The sequence below is a fragment of the Rhinatrema bivittatum genome, chromosome 6, assembly GCF_901001135.1.
Source record: "Rhinatrema bivittatum chromosome 6, aRhiBiv1.1, whole genome shotgun sequence".
NCBI classification, from domain to species: Eukaryota; Metazoa; Chordata; class Amphibia; order Gymnophiona; family Rhinatrematidae; genus Rhinatrema; species Rhinatrema bivittatum.
The window spans coordinates 17,781,821-17,802,415 of NC_042620.1; the positions used below are offsets into that span (position 1 = coordinate 17,781,821).

The following is a 20,595-nucleotide window of genomic DNA, read 5'->3' on the forward strand; positions in this document are numbered from 1 at the left end:
GTGTCAAGAAAGGCAGATAACACCTTCTGAGACACAGATGACCCACAGCTCTGGATAAAATTCCTACGTTAGCTCCGAGATAACTTCTTGCCCTCTCAACATCCTGTGCACTTCCAGCAGATGCTACACACTGTTTAAGACCATTCAGGGCTAGAGATGTGAATCGGAACCGGAATCGGTTCGGATTCTGGTTCGGATTCACATCGTGTTTTTTTTTTTCCGTCCGGCCCGATCGCGGTTTTGTTTATCGGCTGCGCCCGAGCCGATAATCAAAAAACCCACCCCGACCCTTTAAAACAATCCCTTAGCTTCCCCCACCCTCCCGACCCCCCCAAAAACATTTTACAGGTACCTGGTGGTCCAGTGGGGGTCCCCGGAGCGATCTCCTGCACTCAGGCCATCGGCTGCACTAATAAAAATGGTGCCGATGGCCTTTGCCCTTACCATGTGACAGGGTATCCGTGCCATTGGCCGGCCCCTGTCACATGGAGGGAGCACTGGATGGCCGGCGCCATCTTTAAAAATGGCGCGGGCCATCCAGTGCTGGAGGGTGGGGGAATCTAAGGGATTAGTTTTAAAGGGTCGGGGTGGGTTTAGGGGTTATTTTTGTGTGCCGTTTTTCCCACCCTCCCCCAAAATGATAAGAGAACCCCCACGAATAATATCGTGGGGTTTTCCTATCGTTTTGGGGGAGCCCCCGATTTCTGACGATTTTGAAAATATCGACGATATTTTCAATCGTCCGAAGCCCGATTCACATCCCTATTCAGGGCTCCCATAAGGGGGACACCTCTATTTCATCATAAAACCTCTTAGCACTAATAACTCCTATGCACTCTTATGCCCCTTGACTGCTTATCTCACGGGGCATTCCTGGGTCCGGGACCGACCTGGTGGGAGCCCCTCACATTCTTGGCGCTTGGTGCCTCCATCTGGGGAAGGTGGTGTTAGTGGGTGGGATTTCCATCCCCTCACCCCAGGAAAACAAATGGGACTGTGAACAAGGCTGGCAGTATGTACAAATATATACAGGCTTCTTAGACTATACAAGCATATACATTTCTACATGACTATGTACATGGCTAATAGAACGTTAGGCAGCACATTTATCTACTCGTGGTTAGTAGTCTCAGTCTACACAACTATATACATTTCTACATGGCTATGTACATGGCTAATAGAACGTTAGGCAGCACATTTATCTACTCGTGGTTAGTAGTCTCAGTCTACACAAATATATACATTTCTACATGGCTATGTACATGGCTAATAGGATGACAAGCAGCACACTTATCTACTCGTGGTTAGTAGTCTCAGTCTACACAACTATATACATTTCTACATGACTATGTACATGACTAATAGGATGTCATACAGCACCCTTATCTACTCGTGGTTAGTAGTCTCAGTCTATACAACTATATACATTTCTACATGACTATGTACATTGCTAATAGGATGTCATACAGCTCACTTATCTACTCATGGTTAGTAGTCTCAGTCTACACAACTATATACATTTCTACATGACTATGTACATGGCTAATAGGATGTCATACAGCACCCTTATCTACTCGTGGTTAGTAGTCTCAGTCTACACAACTATATACATTTCTACATGACTATGTACATGACTAATAGGATGTCATACAGCACCCTTATCTACTCGTGGTTAGTAGTCTCAGTCTATACAACTATATACATTTCTACATGACTATGTACATTGCTAATAGGATGTCATACAGCACACTTATCTACTCATGGTTAGTAGTCTCAGTCTACACAACTATATACATTTCTACACGGTAGCAAAAATATTTAGTATGTGTCAATTTGGGGTTGTTGGTCCCTACAGTATATAACCCTATACAATAGAAGGGACCTCTTGCATTCCCGCTTACTCAAATATTATTTTTATCCTCCCTCTTTTATCCCATCTCACCCATGTGAACAGATGCAACTGGACTGGTGGATAGTGTTAGCCTGGGGGAGGTCTTCTGTATCTGAACCATTTCATTCCACTTTGCCAACGCTGGGGTCCACGCCCACCTGGGGAACCCAACTCCACCTCCCAGTCTGTCACTGGGATCTACTCCCTCCTGGGGGACACAGCTCCGCCTCCCAGTCTGCTGTTGGGGTCCACACCCTCCAGGGAAACCTGACTCTGCCTCCTGGTCTGTTGCTGTGGTCCACACCCTCCTGAGGGACTCGATTCTGTATCCCAGCCTGCCACCAGGGCCCCCTTGCTCAAGGGGGACTGCTTGATCTCCAGATCTGCCATTGGGGACCCCTCACTCAAAGGGGGAATTCACTCCACCTCCAGGCCTGATACTATTCTTCAGTTTTTCTTCCTCAGTAGAAAGGTTTTCCCTGGCTTGGGTTTACAGCTCTACCAGGTTCATGACTGTTTTAGCATTCAGTGGCTCTGGCCCTCCCCAGTCTCAGCTTTCAGTGAATTTTATTTCTACTAAGCCCATGGCCAGTCATGCACTGTTACCCAATCTGGATAAATCACCTTCTCTTAGCCTGGCTTTTACTTTATCTGTTGTTTGACTCTGTATGGGTCACTTTCTCTCAGTCAAAAGGCCAAGGCCAGACAGACAGTGAGTGAGTGAGTGAGTGAGTGAGTGAGTGAGTGAGTGAGTGAGTGAGTGAGTGAGTGAGTGAGTGAGTGAGTGAGTGAGTGAGTGAGTGAGTGAGTGTACATACTCTCCGACTTGTCTAGCCATCCTTCTGTTGTCTGGGAACTTGACACCCAAGTGTCTGAATACCCTTTGTTAGTCAGGGTGAGAATCTGTTTGCTTCCTAGGACTGTTCTCCAGTAAATTACGCTCATAAATCCCTTTTTCAGTCATAGTTCTGTAATTTTGGAGTTTGAATCCTTTTGATTTTTTAGTGATATTTCCTACAAAAATTACCATTAGAAGTCCAGGGGGCTGTGACATGCAAATCCCCTACCTGAATCTATAACTCATCTATTCAATGGTCAATTAAGCACCTTCACAGTAAGGGGTATTTTGGGTTTCCTGAGCTGGTGGCTCAAGTTACATAGCTGTACTGTTCTCTTTTTTTTTTTCTGCTGCAGTTCACTTAAATGGTAGCATGCTCAATCCTCCCTCTCTTGTGAGGGAGGGGTTTCTGCAGTTTATGGCCTTCTCCTCCAGGATTTTATAGAACTCTATCATATCCCCCATCCAATCTGAACAGCCCTAACCTCTTTAGCCTTTCCTCATAGGGGAGGCGTTCCATCCCCTTTATCATTTTGGTCGTCTTTCTCTGTATGAATGTCACTTTGTAAACTGCTGTGATCTATAAATGGATCAATAGATTATAAAATGTCTAAATAAATAAATACCTTCTCCAGTGCAACTATATATTTGTTTGAGATGCGGTGACCAGAATTGCACACGGTATTCAAGGTGCAGTCTCACCATGGAGTGATATAGAGGTATTATGTCATCCTTCATTTTATTCACCATTCTCTTCCTAATAATTCCTAACATTCTGTTTGCTTTTTTAAGCCAAAGATTTCAATGTATTATCCACTATGACACTTAGATCTCTTTCCTGGGTGATAAGATAGAACCTAACATTGTGTAACTACAGCAAGGGTTATTTTTCCCTATATGCATCACCTTGCATTTGTCCACAATACATTTCATCTTTCATTTGGACACCCAATCATCCATTCTCACAAAGTCCTCCTGCAATTTATCACACCCTACAGTCTTCAGGTACAATGGACAATTTTAATGATAAGTTACAAATTTGTACTAATAGTTCTGAAATTTCATTTTTGAATTCTTTCAGAACCCTGGGGTGTATATCATCCAGTCCAGGTGATTTGCTACTTTTCAGTTTGTCAGTCTGGCCTACTACATCTTCCAGGTTCACCGTGATTTGGTTCAGTTCATCCAAATCATCACCCTTAAAAGCCATCTCTGGAACAGGTATCTCCCCAACAACCTCATTAGTAAACATGGAAGCAAATAATTCATTTAGCCTTTCCATGATGGCCTTATCTTCCTTAAGAGCCCCTTTAACCCTTTGATCATTTAATGATCCAACTAACTCCCTCGCAGGTTTCCTGATTCAGATATATTTTAAAAAGTTTTTTTAATGAGTTTTTACCTCAATGGCCAACTTCATTTCAAATTCTCTCTTAGCCTGTCTTATCAATGTTTTACATTATTTATTTATTTATTTAAAAGTATTTATATACCGCTTTTTAAAATAAAATTTTATCAAAACGGTTTACAACAGGTTAAAATAAAGTAAAAATAAAAATAAAATATAACTAAAATAAACATAAAATACATAAATTTAGCTTGATAATGCTAATGCTTTTTCCTATGTATTTCAGATGGATCCTTCTTCCAATTTTTGAAGGCAGTTTTGTTTTGTTTTTGTAGCTAAAATAGTCTCTTTCACCTCGCCTTTTAACTATACTGGCAATTGTTTGGCCTGCCTTCCATCTTTCTTAATGCAAGGAATACATCTGGACTGTGCTTCTAAGATGGTATTTTTAAACAATGTCCATGCCTGATGTTAAATAGAGCAAGTTACGTAGAGTGGTGTTGGAACATCTGTCATTGGAAAGGTTTAAGGAGCAGGTTAGATGAAAATCTGCTTGGGATGGTTTGGCTAGAGAGGATACCACAAGGGGAAGGACTTCCTGACCATTTAGGTCCATTCCTGTTGTGCTTGCTAGAGATGTGAATCGTGTCCTCGATCGTCTTAACGATCGATTTCGGCTGGGAGGGGGAGGGAATCGTATTGTTGCCGTTTGGGTGTGTAAACTATCGTGAAAAATCGTTAAAATCGTGAGCCGGCACACTAAACCCCCCTAAAACCCACCCCGACCCTTTAAATTAAATCCCCCACCCTCCCCAACCCCCCCCCCAATGCTTTAAATTACCTGGGGATCCGGCGGTGGTCCAGAACGGCGGCGGTCCGGAATGGCCCCCTCAATAGAATCGTGTTGTCTTCAGCCGGCGCCATTTTTCAAAATGGCCGCCGCAAAATGGCGGCGGCCATAGACAAAAACGATTCGACGCAGGAGGTCGTTCCGGACCCCCGCTGGACTTTTGGCAAGTCTTGTGGGGGTCAGGAGGCCCCCCCAAGCTGGCCAAAATTTTCCTGGGAGTCCAGCGGGGTTCCGGGAGCGATTTCTTGCCGCGAATCGTTTTCGTACGGAAAATGGCGCCGGCAGGAGATCGACTGCAGGAGGTCGTTCAGTGGCGGTCCGGAACCCCCGCTGAACGACCTCCTGCAGTCGATCTCCTGCCGGCGCCATTTTCCGTACGAAAACGATTCGCGGCAAGAAATCGCTCCCGGAACCCCGCTGGACTCCCAGGAAAATTTTGGCCAGCTTGGGGGGGCCTCCTGACCCCCACAAGACTTGCCAAAAGTCCAGCGGGGGTCCGGAACGACCTCCTGCGTCGAATCGTAAAATGGCGCCGGCTGAAGACAACACGATTCTATTGAGGGGGCCGTTCCGGACCGCCGCCGTTCTGGACCACCGCCGGATCCCCAGGTAATTTAAAGCATTGGGGGGGGGGGGGGTTTGGGAGGGTGGGGGATTTAATTTAAAGGGTCGGGGGTGGGTTTTAGGGGGTTTTAGTGTGCCGGTTTTCCTGCCCTCCCCCTTCCCCCGATTTACGATTTTTTAACGATAAATCGGGGGAATTGGTATTGTATCGTGGCCCTAACGATTTTTTGACGATTTAAAATATATCGGACGATATTTTAAATCGTCAAAAAACGATTCACATCCCTAGTGCTTGCCAGCCATGGAACGCCAAGGCTGGACTCGCTCACCTCCCAATGTTGCATTCCCTCTTCGCAGCCCCGAGTCGCCACCGTTGCCACTGACCCTCAGAACCTGCGGCCAGACTCTCTTCCCACTGCCGACGCCGCACTTCTTCTTCATGGCCTGGAGCCACCGCCACCGACTTCCTGCACCTGCCAGCACCCCCTTAGGTATACACGCTCGCCTCTCTTCTTCATTTAAAGGGCCTATGGCGGGAAAACCTCTGCGGCCCTTGTCAATGACATCAGCACTCTGGGACTATTTAAAGCCAGCCCTTGCCCTTGCTCCTGGTCTCTGCAACAGGTTGAACTCCGTGTGAGTAGCTGGTTGCCTGACTCCGTGTTCCTGACTCTGTGTTCCTGTTTCTGTGTACCTGACTCCGTGCTTCTGCCCTTTGTCTCGTCTTCCCCTGGATTGATTCTTGGCCTTGACCTCGGGCTTCCTCTGGACTCTGCCTGATCGCCGCTGGTCTCGACTTTTGGTACATTTCCTGGACTTGCTTGATTGCCGCCTGCCTCAACCCTTGGCTTGTCTTATGGACTTCATTGCTAGCTGCCTGCTCTGACTATTGGAACGTCTCAACTCTTCTTTTGCCTGCAGTCCGTAGTGAGACTCTTTGTCACCTGAGACTTGTGCCTAAGTCCAGCTGGCCCCGGCACCCAAGGGCTCAACCTGCGAGGAATATGGGTTGGTATTGGTGAAGGTCATGTTGGGTCTCTGCACTGACCAATACCACCCGCCAATGATGAGGACCTGCAGGGCTCCTCCCTGCAGGTAGCATCAACCTCATCTCGGTCCAAGGGTCCACCTTCACAACAATTCCAACCTCACTTTTCCATGATTCTACCAATATTCTTGCTATTATTTAACATGTCAGCCTTCATCCTTGGGTTTCCAGCCCATTCGGAACCTGACGCCTGACCTCACCAGTAATGAAAGTGCCATGGAGCTCCATTTGAGTGAGATCATGGCCCCTTTCCAGTTCAATTCCATGCTGCCAGTCCAGCTTTATCGTCTACTCTGAATGAATCTACTGAGATCGTCATCCATCACCAGGTATTACAGATTTTTTGCTAGGCACATGATTTTCAATATATTTTGTTTCCCAGTTTCTCAATCTGCAGAGCAGCATGTGCAGGAAAAGCAGCTATTCCCCATGTCTAGTGGCAATGGTTTTGTGTTTGTTTTAATTTTACTGCACTTAGTTTCTCAGATTTCTAACAGAAGTTAATGGGGACAATGCTTTCACTTGATACTGATTTTAATTTCAGCAACAACCTTAGCTCCACTGAAGAGCCTCCCTCTCTGTTCTTCAACATCAGTTATTATTCCTCCATGGAAAAGGGGTGTCAGCTCTGCCAGCTGAAAAAAAGGTCGATGACTTTGAATAGTGCCCCAAGGGTGCATTCCCCTAAAGTAGAGCACTGTGAACTCTCCAAGGGAGAAACAACCGGGCGCATGCCAAGAGAAGAAAGGTTCCCTCCGCCTCAGTGCTCCAAGTGCCGTCTCTACACTACTGGTGAGCCAAATGCTCGGCAATGCTCCGCTCACTGGTTCCACGGAGGGGTGGCAATTATTTTCTCTCTTTGGGGGTGCATAGTGCTACATTTCAGTGCTGTGCCCGCTGGAGGACCTTTACAAATGTCACGGACCTTTTGAACCAGCATGGTTGAAAGTCCCTCTTTAAAGATGAACCATCACGGTAGCTCTGCAGGGCGTATGGGGTGAAATTTTCCAAAGATTAAACTGGCTAACTTCAGGCGTAAGCTGGCCAAACCTCTGCTTTTGAAAATGTTTCCTGCTCCAAGGGCAAGCTGATGTCTTCGAAGGCTAGTGCTGATTTTCCTCGCTAACCAGCTACGTCTAGGCGGGCAACCCTAGGCGCACAAACGGCTCACCTAAATCCAGCCCATCACATTTTGACCGGAACATTTTCAGCTGAAGATTTAGCCAGCTAGGTTCAGCTGAAAATTTGGTCAAAGATAACTGGCTGTCTTTGCCACCTAGTGGCTCATCGAAAATTTGACCCCCAAGGCGAATGGCTAATGACATCCCAGTTTCTTTTTCAGTATTGACTTTAAAAAGTAAACCAAATCATGACCTTAGAGATTACTTCTTTATTAGAGGACCAGAATTGCCATATGTCCTGCGTAAGGGCAGGGCGCTCCCTCATGCTGCACTGAAAGGGGGGGGGGGGAAGGGGGGGGAATGCATTGTTCAGTTAATTCCCCCCCCCCCCCCCCCCCCCCCCCGAAGAATTCCTCCGCTCCCGTGCACGCAACAGGACAGTAAAATGTCCGCTGCGTTTCTCTCGGAAATGTCCCGTGCCAGAACGTTGGAAAGGAAATACTTTTAAATATTTTCAAAACTGAAATGTTAATTTACAAAAGTGAGAGCGCAAGCGGATAACATTATCTTTTTCGAGCTAGGAATATGACACTCTGGTTATGAAATGGTGTTGCTTCTATTGTTTAAATCGACGTGACTGTATAGACACGGTACAAACACACAGACACTCTCACTGAAGAGTTAAAGGCAGCTGATCTCACTCTCTCTTTTTTTTTTTTTTTTACACAAAACAGCTCCACATTCAGAATTAGTTGGTCTCCGTCCCGTTCCCAAGAAAGCACGGCTGGGCTTTTCTCATTGCTTTTAGCAGCCCCACGTCTGCTCCATGTCTTAAACAGATGTTATCCCATCGACAGGCAGGTGCACCGAAGATACGTGATCCTTAGCTTGGCTGCCACCCTGACAGCTGGCATTTGAAAACAAAGCTAAAGAGGATTTTTTTTTTTTTCCTTTTTTTTCCCCCTCCCTTCGAAGGGCGATGCCAATCCGTGCGTTTCCAGAAGAAGGGCCATAGTATGAATGAGCACCGTGATGGGTCATGTGCGGAACATCTGCGTAGAGTATCATCAGGGCTGCGGCAGGTCTTATAAAAGAAATGTGCGCTTCAGGCAGGAGGTCGGGAAAGGCCCCGTACTACAGTGCACCCTGAAACACGTGTCACTCGCTATTTTTTTTTTTCCAGGAAACTTAAGGAATAGTCAAGGGGCTTGGAAGCTGTGTTCAGAATCTTGCATTTGGGGCATGAAACCCATTAACCACTTATCTTTTAAGAAGAGAAAACCTGACAACTTTCCAACAGGAGAGGGGCCTAGGAGAGGCCTATCCCGATTAAGCTGAGAGCTGTGAATCAATGTAGTAAAGCAGCGGGAAAGGCTGACAGTCCGTGTGTAGGGAGAGCTGGCACCGGTAGGATTGAGGATGTAGTGAGTAATTTTACAATTGGATTGGTCCCTGATGAGTTCCAGTGCGTCCAGTTCTGTAGGTCACACCTTCTGTCAGGACGCTGAGTGGATGGAAGCAGTTCAGAGAAAAGCCACCAGAATGGTGCATGGCCTCCACAAATTGCACAGAGACTTAAAGAGCTCAGCATGCAGGCTGCAAAAGAAAAAACGAGAAAGGGGATGATATAATAAAATAATATTCAACTATTTGGCATGCTTCCAAGAAAGGCCATTCTTGCAGGGGCTGAATTGCAAACAGAGGCACTGTTTCCTGGCCTTTGATTCAAGTGATGTGACTTTGTTTTTACAAAGGTGAGCCTGATTGCTTTTCAGTTGTTCTTTTTGAAAAAGGGATATTTTTCTTCCTTGCTTTTCTGTTTATTGGCTTAGTATTATTGCTTTCACAGAGCAGGGGGTCACTCTGGTCCTTGAGAGCCACAAACAGGCCAGAAAAATCTTCAGAGAAATAGCCATGATAGTCTGGTGTAGCAAAATTACAGGAGTCAAGTGGCACCTTATAGACTGACCAATTTATTAAAGCGTGAGCTTACAAGGACAGAAGTCCACTTCATCAGATGCAAGAACAAACAGGCCAGGTTTCAGGATATCCACGACGAATATGCATGGCATAAATGCACTGCCTCCATTATATGCAAATCTATCTCATGCATATTCACCGTGGAGATCCTCAAAATATGTCCCATTTTGTGGCTCTTGAGGGAAAGGGCTGCTTTGCTGTTAGGAGATATCCTCGCGGGGGAGGGGTGTTCTGCCTTTTAGATTGAGAAGTTCAAAAGGGAAGTTTGTTTGAAGTCTTGGCAGATTATAGGAGCTCAGTAGTTGTGGCAGAATCGTTAATTGTATTTCCTAGAAAAGAAGCCTTTGTGTAGTTTATAACTCAGCCAATCCGAGAGTGATCTGCCATTCTTGCAGGGACTGAATTACAAGCAGAGGTATTTTCCCCTGGCTATTGATTCAAAAGCTGTGACTTCATTTTGATAAAGAGACTTTTAAAAATTGCCTTTCAGTTGTTTTTGAAAAAAGGGGATGTTTTTTGCATTGCTCTTCTGTTTACTGATCCAGTATAGCATATCTTCTATTCTTACTGGATTAATATTACTGCTTATCAAGAAAAAGGGCTGCTTTGCTATTGGGAGATTTCCTTTGGGGTTTTTTTTTCTGCCTTATGGACCCTCCCATCCACCTCACCTTCTAGTTTTATTATGTAGTCTAACCCACTAATTAGGGGGATGGATTACACAGAATAACTTGGCATTGTTTGGCACAGAAACATACAATAAGTACATAGTTTACATTAGTTAGTCATTTGTGAAAATGACTAATCCAGCTAAGTGGCATGTTTTAAATATTTGGCCGCAGTCAGCGGTGATCACTTGGCTGGATAAGTATTTATCCAGCTAAGTGGCAAGAGAGGAATGGGAGTAATGAGGAGAGGTTGGGTTAACCAGCTAACTTCGATATTCAAAGTTGACCTGATAACTTTCCTGGCTAATTCTGATCACCCCTTAGACTTGTCCTAAAGTTAGCCAAAGAAAGTTTTTTGGCTAGCTTGAGGATAACTGGATATATTCAGCAATGTGGCCGCACCGCTGAATATATAGGCTGACTTGCAGAGCTACACAGCAACTGAATATGGACCTCATGGTACTTAACTTCAGGGAAGCTTAATTAGTAATTTCATAGTAGATCCTTCAGGAAGTTATTTTAGCTGGTATGATCTTTTGCACCCAAGACAACAGGATTCTTTATGGACTATGCAGCAGATAGATATAAAACCACATTTTATAAACTAAAATATATGATACATTACCCCATACCTCAAAATTACATGTGAACAAGCAAAGGGAATCAGTGTACAGGTGCCAGATTTCACAGAAAGAAAGTCAATTTACTATACTTGCAGGTCAGATAAAGATAAGGGATTTGTTAGGAGTCTCATTTTTTTTTCTACAGGTATCAAGGTCCTAAGAAGAGCAGAAGGATGGCTGAAAACATCAGGTCAATACAGCTGCTCCACAGTTACTACTTCTGCCTCCATCCAGACAGATGTCCTGATCCAAAACAAGAAAGCAGTTTGGTGTGAAAAATGCCCAGAGGTCGATGGAAGAGCTGAGAGAGGAGGTTACAAGACATAGAAACATTCATGACAATGAGGACTACTTCAATAAAATGGTTCTTGAGGCGTCTAAGATGAAAAACTCCAATGGAGAGGAAGGAGAAACTGGATCGCAACATGGCAGCTGGACACAGATTATGAAAACCAATGGAATCCTCACTCTGACCCCCTCTTCACTCAAGCTGAAGAACCGCTATGCATCCCAGAATGAGGAGGAACCTAAGCTCATGTGCCCCAAAGCTGCAAGATCAGCAACCACAGTGTCTAGGAAGTGCAGGATAGTGATCACTGGAGACTCTCTTCTGAGGGCCACACATCCATCTGCCAAGCAGACACGCTGCCCTGGGAGATGCGTTGTCTGCTGGGTGCCAAGATCCATGACATCACAGAGAGGTTACTGAGAATTATCAAGCCTACTGACTATTATCTGATGTGGCTCATCCACTCGCATTCTGGAGATGAATGAATGGCTGAGCAGAACGTCAATGAGAGCAGGTCTGCTTTCTGGATCAGGAGATGATATTTCAAGGACTGCAGAGCACCAATGAGAGTGGAGGAGTAGCTCAGTGGTTAGAGCATTAGGCTACAAACCACAGAAACCAGGGTTCAAATCCTACTGTTTGTGACCTTGGGCAAGTTCTTTTACTTTCTGCTGTCTCAGGTACAAACTTAGGACTGGATTCATCATTCCCGGGGCCAGGGGGAGCTAGTGTGCAGCTGGGTGCGTCACGGCGGCGCGGCCGAGCCGCACACTATCGCCCTCATAGCACCACGCTAAAAGGTGGTGCTATTTCCCGCACTGCTGCCGATAATAATGTCCCAAACATTATCGCCGGCAGCGGTGCCACCACCCTACTTCCCTAAACCCCTTCCTAACTCCACCCCTTCCCCCTAATTTTAATTTTACCGCCGCAAGAAGCCCATTATCGCGTGCGTTAGGGCATGAAAAGACGATGCCTCTCAGAGCCCTAAAAAAAGGATGAGCACAAGCTGTTCGTCTGCCACGAGCTTTCTTCCAATTTGAAAGTCTCTGCGGGAAATAAACTGTCCTAGGCATTCCTTGCAAGCCTAGGACCAATAGGAAGAGGAAAAAGGCACAGCGAGGGAGATAAGAGCAAATAGGAGCAGAGCCAACAGGAAGCTGAGAAACATTCACACAATGACCAATCAGGGGAGGGAACCTAAAACCCTGTAGAAAATCTAAGCTGTGCAATCTAATGGCAGCATAATAAAGAAACGTATGCATACACCGTGGAGGCAGAACACAGACTTCCTTGGCTGAAACCAAGTTCCCAAGTCAGGATCATTTGGAGAGGTACGGATGGAATATTACCTGGGAACAGTGCACAAATATCTTCCACAAATGCCTTCTGAAACGACAATGACAGTTATCATTTATTTATTTCTTAACCATTTTACTATTTAAAAAACACTCAAAGCAATGTACAATCATAAAACACACAATTCAATACAACATACCATAAAATTCTGCTCTTATTTCCATAGGAGGCTGTTCCATACACTTGGAATAGTAGCTGAAAATGATCTATTAGCCAACCTTAAGTGACAGAACATTTTAGGTGATGGCAGCTGTATCAGATCTTTTTCTACAGATCTCAAATTTCTTCCTGCCTCATACCATCTCAAGCTGTTTTTCAGAAGTGGCGTACCTTGCCCTTTCAATATTTTGAAGGTCAAAACCAAGCATTTGAATTTACAATACATCTCTGCTGGCAATGGCATTGCTGCTGACCTTCTGGAGCTGCCAGTGATGATCCGGACCGCTGTGTTTTGGATTAGCTGTAGTTTACGAATCGTTTTTATTTGGTAACCCTAAATATATAGCAATTCAGTAATGTTGCCATCTCGGTCGCGGCTGCCGCAACTGGGCTCTTACCTCCGCTGCTGGCCCCGATGTTCTGCCAGCCTCCCTGGCGCCATTTTCGGCCTGCACAGGCCTTTCCCCGCTGCAGCGTCTCCACGAGGGAGGCGCCGTCGAGCTCTCTGGCCTGGCCCCGCCTACCGAGTACGCGCGCGTGCGAAAAGGCAGCTTTTAAAGCTGCATGCGCGGGAAACCTCGGCCGGCCCCCGGAGTGACGTCAGACGCTGGCAGGGTATTTAAACCCAAGCCCTGCTCCAGAGGATCGCCTTGCAACGAGGTTCACTCCTGGAGTCGTCTAGTTGCAGTTCCTGTTCCAGCCTCCGATCCTGATCCAGCCTCCGCTCCTGTCTCAGCCTTGCCTTACCTTCAGACTGATTTCCTGGTTCTGGAGTCGTCTAGTTGCAGTTCCTGTTCCAGCCTCCGATCCTGATCCAGCCTCCGCTCCTGTCTCAGCCTTGCCGTACCTTCAGACTGATTTCCTGGTTCCTGATTCTGGTACGTCTGCTGTTATCCTTGTCTGCTGCCAGCCCCGATCTCGGACCATCTTCCGTTCTGCTGTTCTTCTGCTCCGGAGACCCCTCCTAAGTCCCAGTGGCCCGGGTCCTCACGGGCTCCTCCCAGGGGGGGCCTTGAGCTTCCAGTGGCGAAGCTCCTGTCTGGTCTCCCGGCTCCGTGCCGCCTCCCAGCCATCTCATCACTGCAAACTCATCTCACGTCCCTTCTCCATCCGCACAGCCGGCCCAAGGGTCCACGAACCCCAGCAATAACAGTAACAATAACAGTAATCTATGTGAGATAATACTAATGCATACATTACTGTTCGTATTGTTTGCAACTCCAGATATGGCCTTAGTTTGTTTTACCATTTCTAATTTCAAAAAATATTTCGAGCCACTTGCGCTATTTGTTTCACCATATTCAATGTTTATTCCCCAATGATCCAATTTCCTCTCTGGGTAAAGCTCAGATCTCCCCAATTTAGGCCAACTATCAATCTCCCCAAATCCTACTTTCAATAGTTCTGACTTTGAAAAGTTTAATACAAGTTTATTCGCAGCTAACCAATTCACTACTTGCAAACATTGATTTAAATGTACTATTGCCCTCCTCCCTATTTTGGCCTAATGAGGCCACAATCTGGATATCATCCGCATAGATGTAAACATTAAATCCAAATGTGCAAACAATCCTGCCTAATGGTGCCAAAAAAAAATATATTAAAAAGCAAAGGTGCTAGAGACAAACCCTGTGGAACTCCTAGTCTCACCTCTTTCCATAGTGAGTTCTTCCCTTGGAAAAAAACACACATTACCATCTTTCTGTCAAATAATCATTTAACCAATTTAAAATTGGTCCTTTCATCTCTGAGGTCTCATATCTCTGCAACAAGACTGAATGATCCACTAAATCGAAGGCGGTGAATAGATCAAGTAGAACCAACAAAATGGGCTCACCTCTATCAATCCCAGGGAGAATCTCATCTAACAATGATGTCATTAGGATCTCCTTCTGGAACCAGAAATTAATTTTTTTTCCAGATAATCTGAAAGTTGTTTCGTTGCAATTCATTCTAAAACCTTTGCTACATACGCCAAATTGGAAACCGTGGATCCAATATATATCACTCTTCAAACATAGGAAAACTACTGCTGTCTTTGCTCTACTTGGTAGCCTTCCCATTTCCAATGAATTATTAACAAAAGTCAATAGCTACTGCAAAACCCTTTCAGACATCCCTTGCAATAACCATTAAGGGCAATGGTCCAAAAAAAAAAAAGTGTTTCATGGCTTTACCTGTTCCATTACCAATTTCAGATTCCATAAGGAGACCCTCTCAAAGTTCTTCGTGATCTCATCCAAATTCCTGTAAAACACCACTTTTCTTTACTGCCTGCTTAATATGATTTTCTACTCCCAAATTCTTCTCTAAACCACCCAACAAAGCTCCCTTTTCTTGAAAATAAGTAGCTAAGTATCTCGCAGTCTGGTAAATCATCATATATCAAATATTTTCTCTCTCACTCTCCCAGCAAAGACTTAACTATTTTAAACAACACTTTCGTATTATGTTGGGAAATTTGCACTATTCCAGTATAGTAGTACTTTTTTTTACTAACACAATCTTCCTAAAATTTTCTGTTTACCTTTCTCCACATTATTTTATCATCATTACTCCAAATATCGGACTTAGCAGCATAACTTATGTGGCTAATTTTGCTCTGCCTCGAAATGCCTCCTGCTGCCCCCAGAATGCCCCTGACTTATGTGGCTATAATTTAGCATAATACAGCGATGAATATCACCGAGGAGCCATTTAGATGGATAACTTTTCAGTTATCCATCTAAATGGTTTTTGAATATCAACCTCCTTGTTTTTGGCTCTGGAGGCATTTTACTTGGGGGGCAGTGGAATGCCTCAGGGAGTGGGCAGTGGAGTGCTTCAGGGATCCGTATTGGGGCCCATACTTTTCAATATATTTATAAATGATCTGGAAAGAAATACGACGAGTGAGATAATCAAATTTACAGATGATACAAAATTATTCAGAGTAGTTAAATCACAAGCAGATTGTGATAAATTGCAGGAAGACCTTATGAGACTGGAAAATTGGGCATCCAAATGGCAGATGAAATTTAATGTGGATAAGTGCAAGGTGATGCATATAGGGAAAAATAATCCATGCTATAATTACACAATGTTGGGTTCCATATTAGGTGCTACAACCCAAGAAAGAGATCTAGGAGTCATAGTGGATAACACATTGAAATCATTGGTTCAGTGTGCTGCGGCAGTCAAAAAAGCAAACAGAATGTTGGGAATTATTAGAAAGGGAATGGTGAATAAAACGGAAAATGTCATAATGCCTCTGTAGCGCTCCATGGTGAGACTGCACCTTGAATACTGTGTACAATTCTGGTCGCCGCATCTCAAAAAAGATATAGTTGCAATGGAGAAGGTACAGAGAAGGGCAACCAAAATGATAAAGGGGATAGAACAGCTCCCCTATGAGGAAAGGCTGAAGAGGTTAGGGCTGTTCAGCTTGGAGAAGAAACGGCTGAGGGGGGATATGATAGAGGTCTTTAAAATCATGAGAAGTCTAGAACGGGTAGATGTGAATTGGTTATTTACTCTTTCAGATAATAGAAAGACTAGGGGGCACTCCATGAAGTTAGCAAGTAGCACATTTAAGACTAATCGGAGAAAGTTCTTTTTTTACTCAACGCACAATTAAACTCTGGAATTTGTTGCCAGAGGATGTGGTTAGTGCAGTTAGTATAGCTATGTTTAAAAAAGGACTGGATAAGTTCTTGGAGGAGAAGTCCATTACCTGCTATTAATTAAGTTGACTTAGAAAATAGCCACTGCTATTACTAGCAACAGTAACATGGGATAGACTTAGTTTCTGGGTACTTGCCAGGTTCTTATGGCCTGGATTGGCCACTGTTGGAGACAGGATGCTGGGCTTGATGGACCCTTGGTCTCACCAAGTATGGCATGTTCTTATGGGCAATTGAATTTAAATGGGATCAGGGATGCTATTTGGTCAGACCATTTTTTTGGTTGGAAGAAAATAGGATAGTAAAGAGGATGGGGGAGGAAAAGTAGGGGTGACATAGACCTTGAGTTATTTTACTCAGAGTGGAGTAATCAATTGATATTGGGAATGTTAGTATTGTTGAATTATTGAATTGGTGGAATACCTCTATTGCTTCCTCTTTGAATAAAGTAGCTTCTGAAAAGAGGCAAAATAAGAGGGATAAAGTTACTTCTCCTTGGTTCTCGCCAAAACTATGTGCCAAGCAAAGGGCAGTTAGAAAATTAGAGAAAAGATGGACTAATTTTTTCATGCCCGAGAAGAGTTAGGGCAATCCCTCTATTAAGACAACTACATGGGCTACCAGTCCAATTAAGAGCTCACTTTAAGATATGATAATGTTTAAAGTTGCGCATGATGAGGAAGTGAAGTCTTTCAAACATTTGGTCCACATTTATAGATGAAATAGAAGTCTTCAGTCAGCCCCAGAGTGTTTATTCCAAGTACCAATGGTTAAGGAAGTGAAGAAATTCTCCATTTGGAAAATAATTTTTTCAGCAATAAGTCCGGAATTTTGGAATTTAGCACCAAAAGAATTGAGATGGTAGGCAAATTTCCTGTCCTTTCATAAAAAGAAGTGTTGGCTTTTCCCATTCTAGCCATTGGAAAGAGATATTAGTTATAGGTTGGTGTGCCCCTTTGTTGGCTAGAAATATTTTATTTTATGTATTCTATTTTATTTTGGTAGTTATTTTTATTAGAAGATTATTGTAGTTTTGTTTTATACAGTTTGTATCTGGATTTATTTGTTATAAACCACACTGACCAGATATCTCTCTGAGTGAGCAGTATATAAAAGTGAATATATTAAGTCGTATAATCTTGCCTCTAATCTGCGCCCATTAGCAGATTGGCTACTTAACACTAATTATTATGTTCCCTTGACCTTGGAGCGCAGCTACTTGGGGACCCTTAACCCAGGAGTGGTGTTGCATTCGACTCGCCAAGCCTTGCCTGATTTTTTAAGAAAAAGCATTTTGGTCACTCCTCTTATGCATGCTTGGCGCCAATTATGTTCCTTTCTGCACCTTTGGCCTTCTATCTCTCAGTTTCTACCTCTTACTGGGAATCTACATTTTCTACCCGGCCATCACTGCCGAATATTTTCATTTTGGGCCTCTCTAGGTGTCCAACTGATTGCCCATTTCTTAGACGATATGGGGCAGGTGAAACTGTTCCCTGATCCTCAGGCAGAATTCTCTTTAGATACTAAACATTGCTTTCAATACTTGCAGGTAGATCACTTTATACACTCCTTGGGGGTGCCAGATTGGTCCCATACACATTGAGACTTTTTATCAGATTTATTCGATTTTGAAGACCCAACCCGACTCATCATTTCCTTTCTGTATCAACAGATTCAGGGATGTAAGCCTAGGATTACTTATGAATCATTGATACAGGGATGGGACAGTGAAATAGGGATCCAACTCCCTGATGACCACTACATACGATGTCTTTGCAAGCTTCATTCTATTACTAGCTGGATGGACTTGCGAGAGACACAATATAAGTTTTCGACCTGGTATTATTTTTCACAGAAATTTCATTTGACTAATAGGACCATATGTATTAAGTGTAATCAGGCTGAGGGCACCAAGGTCACTGTTTCTGGTCCTGCTCCTCTATCACTGTTTTCTGAGTCAATGTGGTGCACTACATATACAATGTGACAAAAGTTAAAATGTCTTTCTGTCCAAAAGTATTACTGTTTGATTTTTGTCTGGGGTGGCAGTGGGGAAACCCTATGTAAAATTATAGATTCGTAAAGTGTTTTTGTTGGGGAAAAAAGCTATTTTACAAAATTGGGTGAAGGAGGACTCTCCCACGCTTTCTCAATGGCGAAATTTAATTCATAACTTGTCTCTTTTTGAGAAATATGTTGAACAGGTGGATATCACAAGAAAGACCAAGACCTTTCTTTTGATTTGGGATCTTTACATTCAGTCACTTCCTCAGAAGTCACGAAGTTTGCTTCTGAATGACTTTCCTGGGACTCTCTCTTTGGAACCTGTTTGAGGACTCCTTTAGTAGACTTCCGGGGGGGGGGGGGGGGGGGGGGGGGAAGGGGAGTATACAGTGGGAATTTGGGGTTTTGTACTCATTGGAGCACTGGTCAGAGTCACCCAGTGTTTCCGAGTTGTTTTTCTTCTTATTGTCTGTCATTGAAAATTAATAAAACAGATTTAAACATAACAGTGAATAAATAAATAAATATTAAATTGATAGTCAAAGTAGAGGAGGCTGGGAACTACAGGCCATTTAGTCTGTGGTGAACAAATGAATGGAATCGCTGCTAAAACAGAGGATAGTGCAGTTTCTAGAATCCAACACATTACAAGGCCCAAGGAAGCATGGTTTTACCAGAGGAAGGCCTTGTTAGACACATTTGATCAATTTCTTTGACTGGGTGACTAGACAATTGAATCCTGGGAGAACATTACATATTGTGTACTTGGACTTCAGTAAGGTCTATGATGCGATTTCACACAGGAGATTTATAAATAAACTGAGTGCCCTTGGACTGGGCCCTAAAATAAATGGGTTAGAAACTGGGAGGTGGTAATTGGTAGTAGTAAATGGATCTCACTCCAAGGAAAGAAGCTTTCATATTGGTATGCTACAGGGATTGGTCCTTGGACTGGTTCTTTTCAACATTTTTTGGAAGTGTTATTGCAGAAGGATTGTTGGGAAAGGTTTGCCTCTTTATCTCAAAAGGATCAACCTATTTTCTATTGCACTCATTGAAAATATTGATCTGAAACCATTTTCTAATTGTTTCCTAGGACTTCCTGTGTAGTTGGTTCATCATCCCACCCCAGCTAGACGCAGAAAGAATTTAATGTATCAGCATCAGTTCAGTGTCCCCCTCCCTCCCAAAAATAATTTAGGATACAGAGGGGATGGAAGCGTGCTCTCTATACTCAAGTTATATTTAAAACGTTTAACCACTGGAATCACATGAAGAAGGGCAAGCGTGTAATGTTCCCTCTAAGGATCGGGCTGCTCATGAGCAAAAATGTTTGTTTCGTTACCCTGTGAGCAGTACTTCTTTATTGCAAAAGACTATTAACCTGATCCTTAAAGGGAACACTGGCTAAATCCATCCCTTAAAATAATTGCCTAATCTGCAAACAGCAGTTACAATAATAAAATAAGTGAATGAGAAAATATTTTCTGCAAGAGCATTTAAAACCGCTTTCTGCATGCAAGTGAAATTAATAAAGAACAAGCTTCTGTTTAAAATAGAAAGGAGAAAGGGATGACCATAATGCTGTAAAAGCCAGTGATAAGTACCATTATTTTCACAACAAGAATTAAAGTTCCACAAGAAACATAGAAACATAGAAATGACGGCAGAAGAAGACCAAATGGCCCATCCAGTCTGCCCAGCAAGCTTCACACATTTTTTTCTCTCATACTTATCTGTTTCTCTTAGCTCTTGGTTCTATTTCCCTTGCACCCCCACCATTAATGCAGAGAGCGGTGATGGAGCTGCATCCAAGTGAAATATCTAGCTTGATTAGTTAGGGGTAGTAGGGGCAGTAACCGCCGAAATAAGCAAGCTACACCCATGCCCATTTGTTTTTACCCAGATTATGTTATACAGCCCTTATTGGTTGTTTATCTTCTCCCCTGCCGTTGAAGCAGGGAGCTATGCTGGATATGCATCGAAAGTGAAGTATCAGGCACATTTGGTTTGGGGTAGTAACTGCCGTAACAAGCCAGCTACTCCCCGCTTTGTGAGTGTGAATCCTTTTTCCTTCTCCCCTGCCGTTGAAGTTATGCTGGATATGCGTGAAGTATCAGTTTTTCTTTTCCCCTGCCGTTGAAGCAGAGAGCTATGCTGGAAATTCGTGATGTATCAGTCTTTCTCC

The 20,595-nt window shown here is 43.8% G+C and overlaps 1 long non-coding RNA gene across 1 annotated transcript; it reads right to left on the bottom strand.

Annotated features, from left to right (window-relative positions):
- Window positions 1-8,140: 8,140 nt before the first annotated feature.
- Window positions 8,141-14,692, bottom strand: LOC115093179. The gene is made up of 3 exons (XR_003857197.1): window positions 14,576-14,692; window positions 12,573-12,609; window positions 8,141-9,256 (listed from the first exon to the last, which is right to left on the bottom strand). It is a non-coding gene; the product is annotated as an uncharacterized LOC115093179 (long non-coding RNA).
- Between the last annotated feature and the right edge of the window lie 5,903 nt (window positions 14,693-20,595).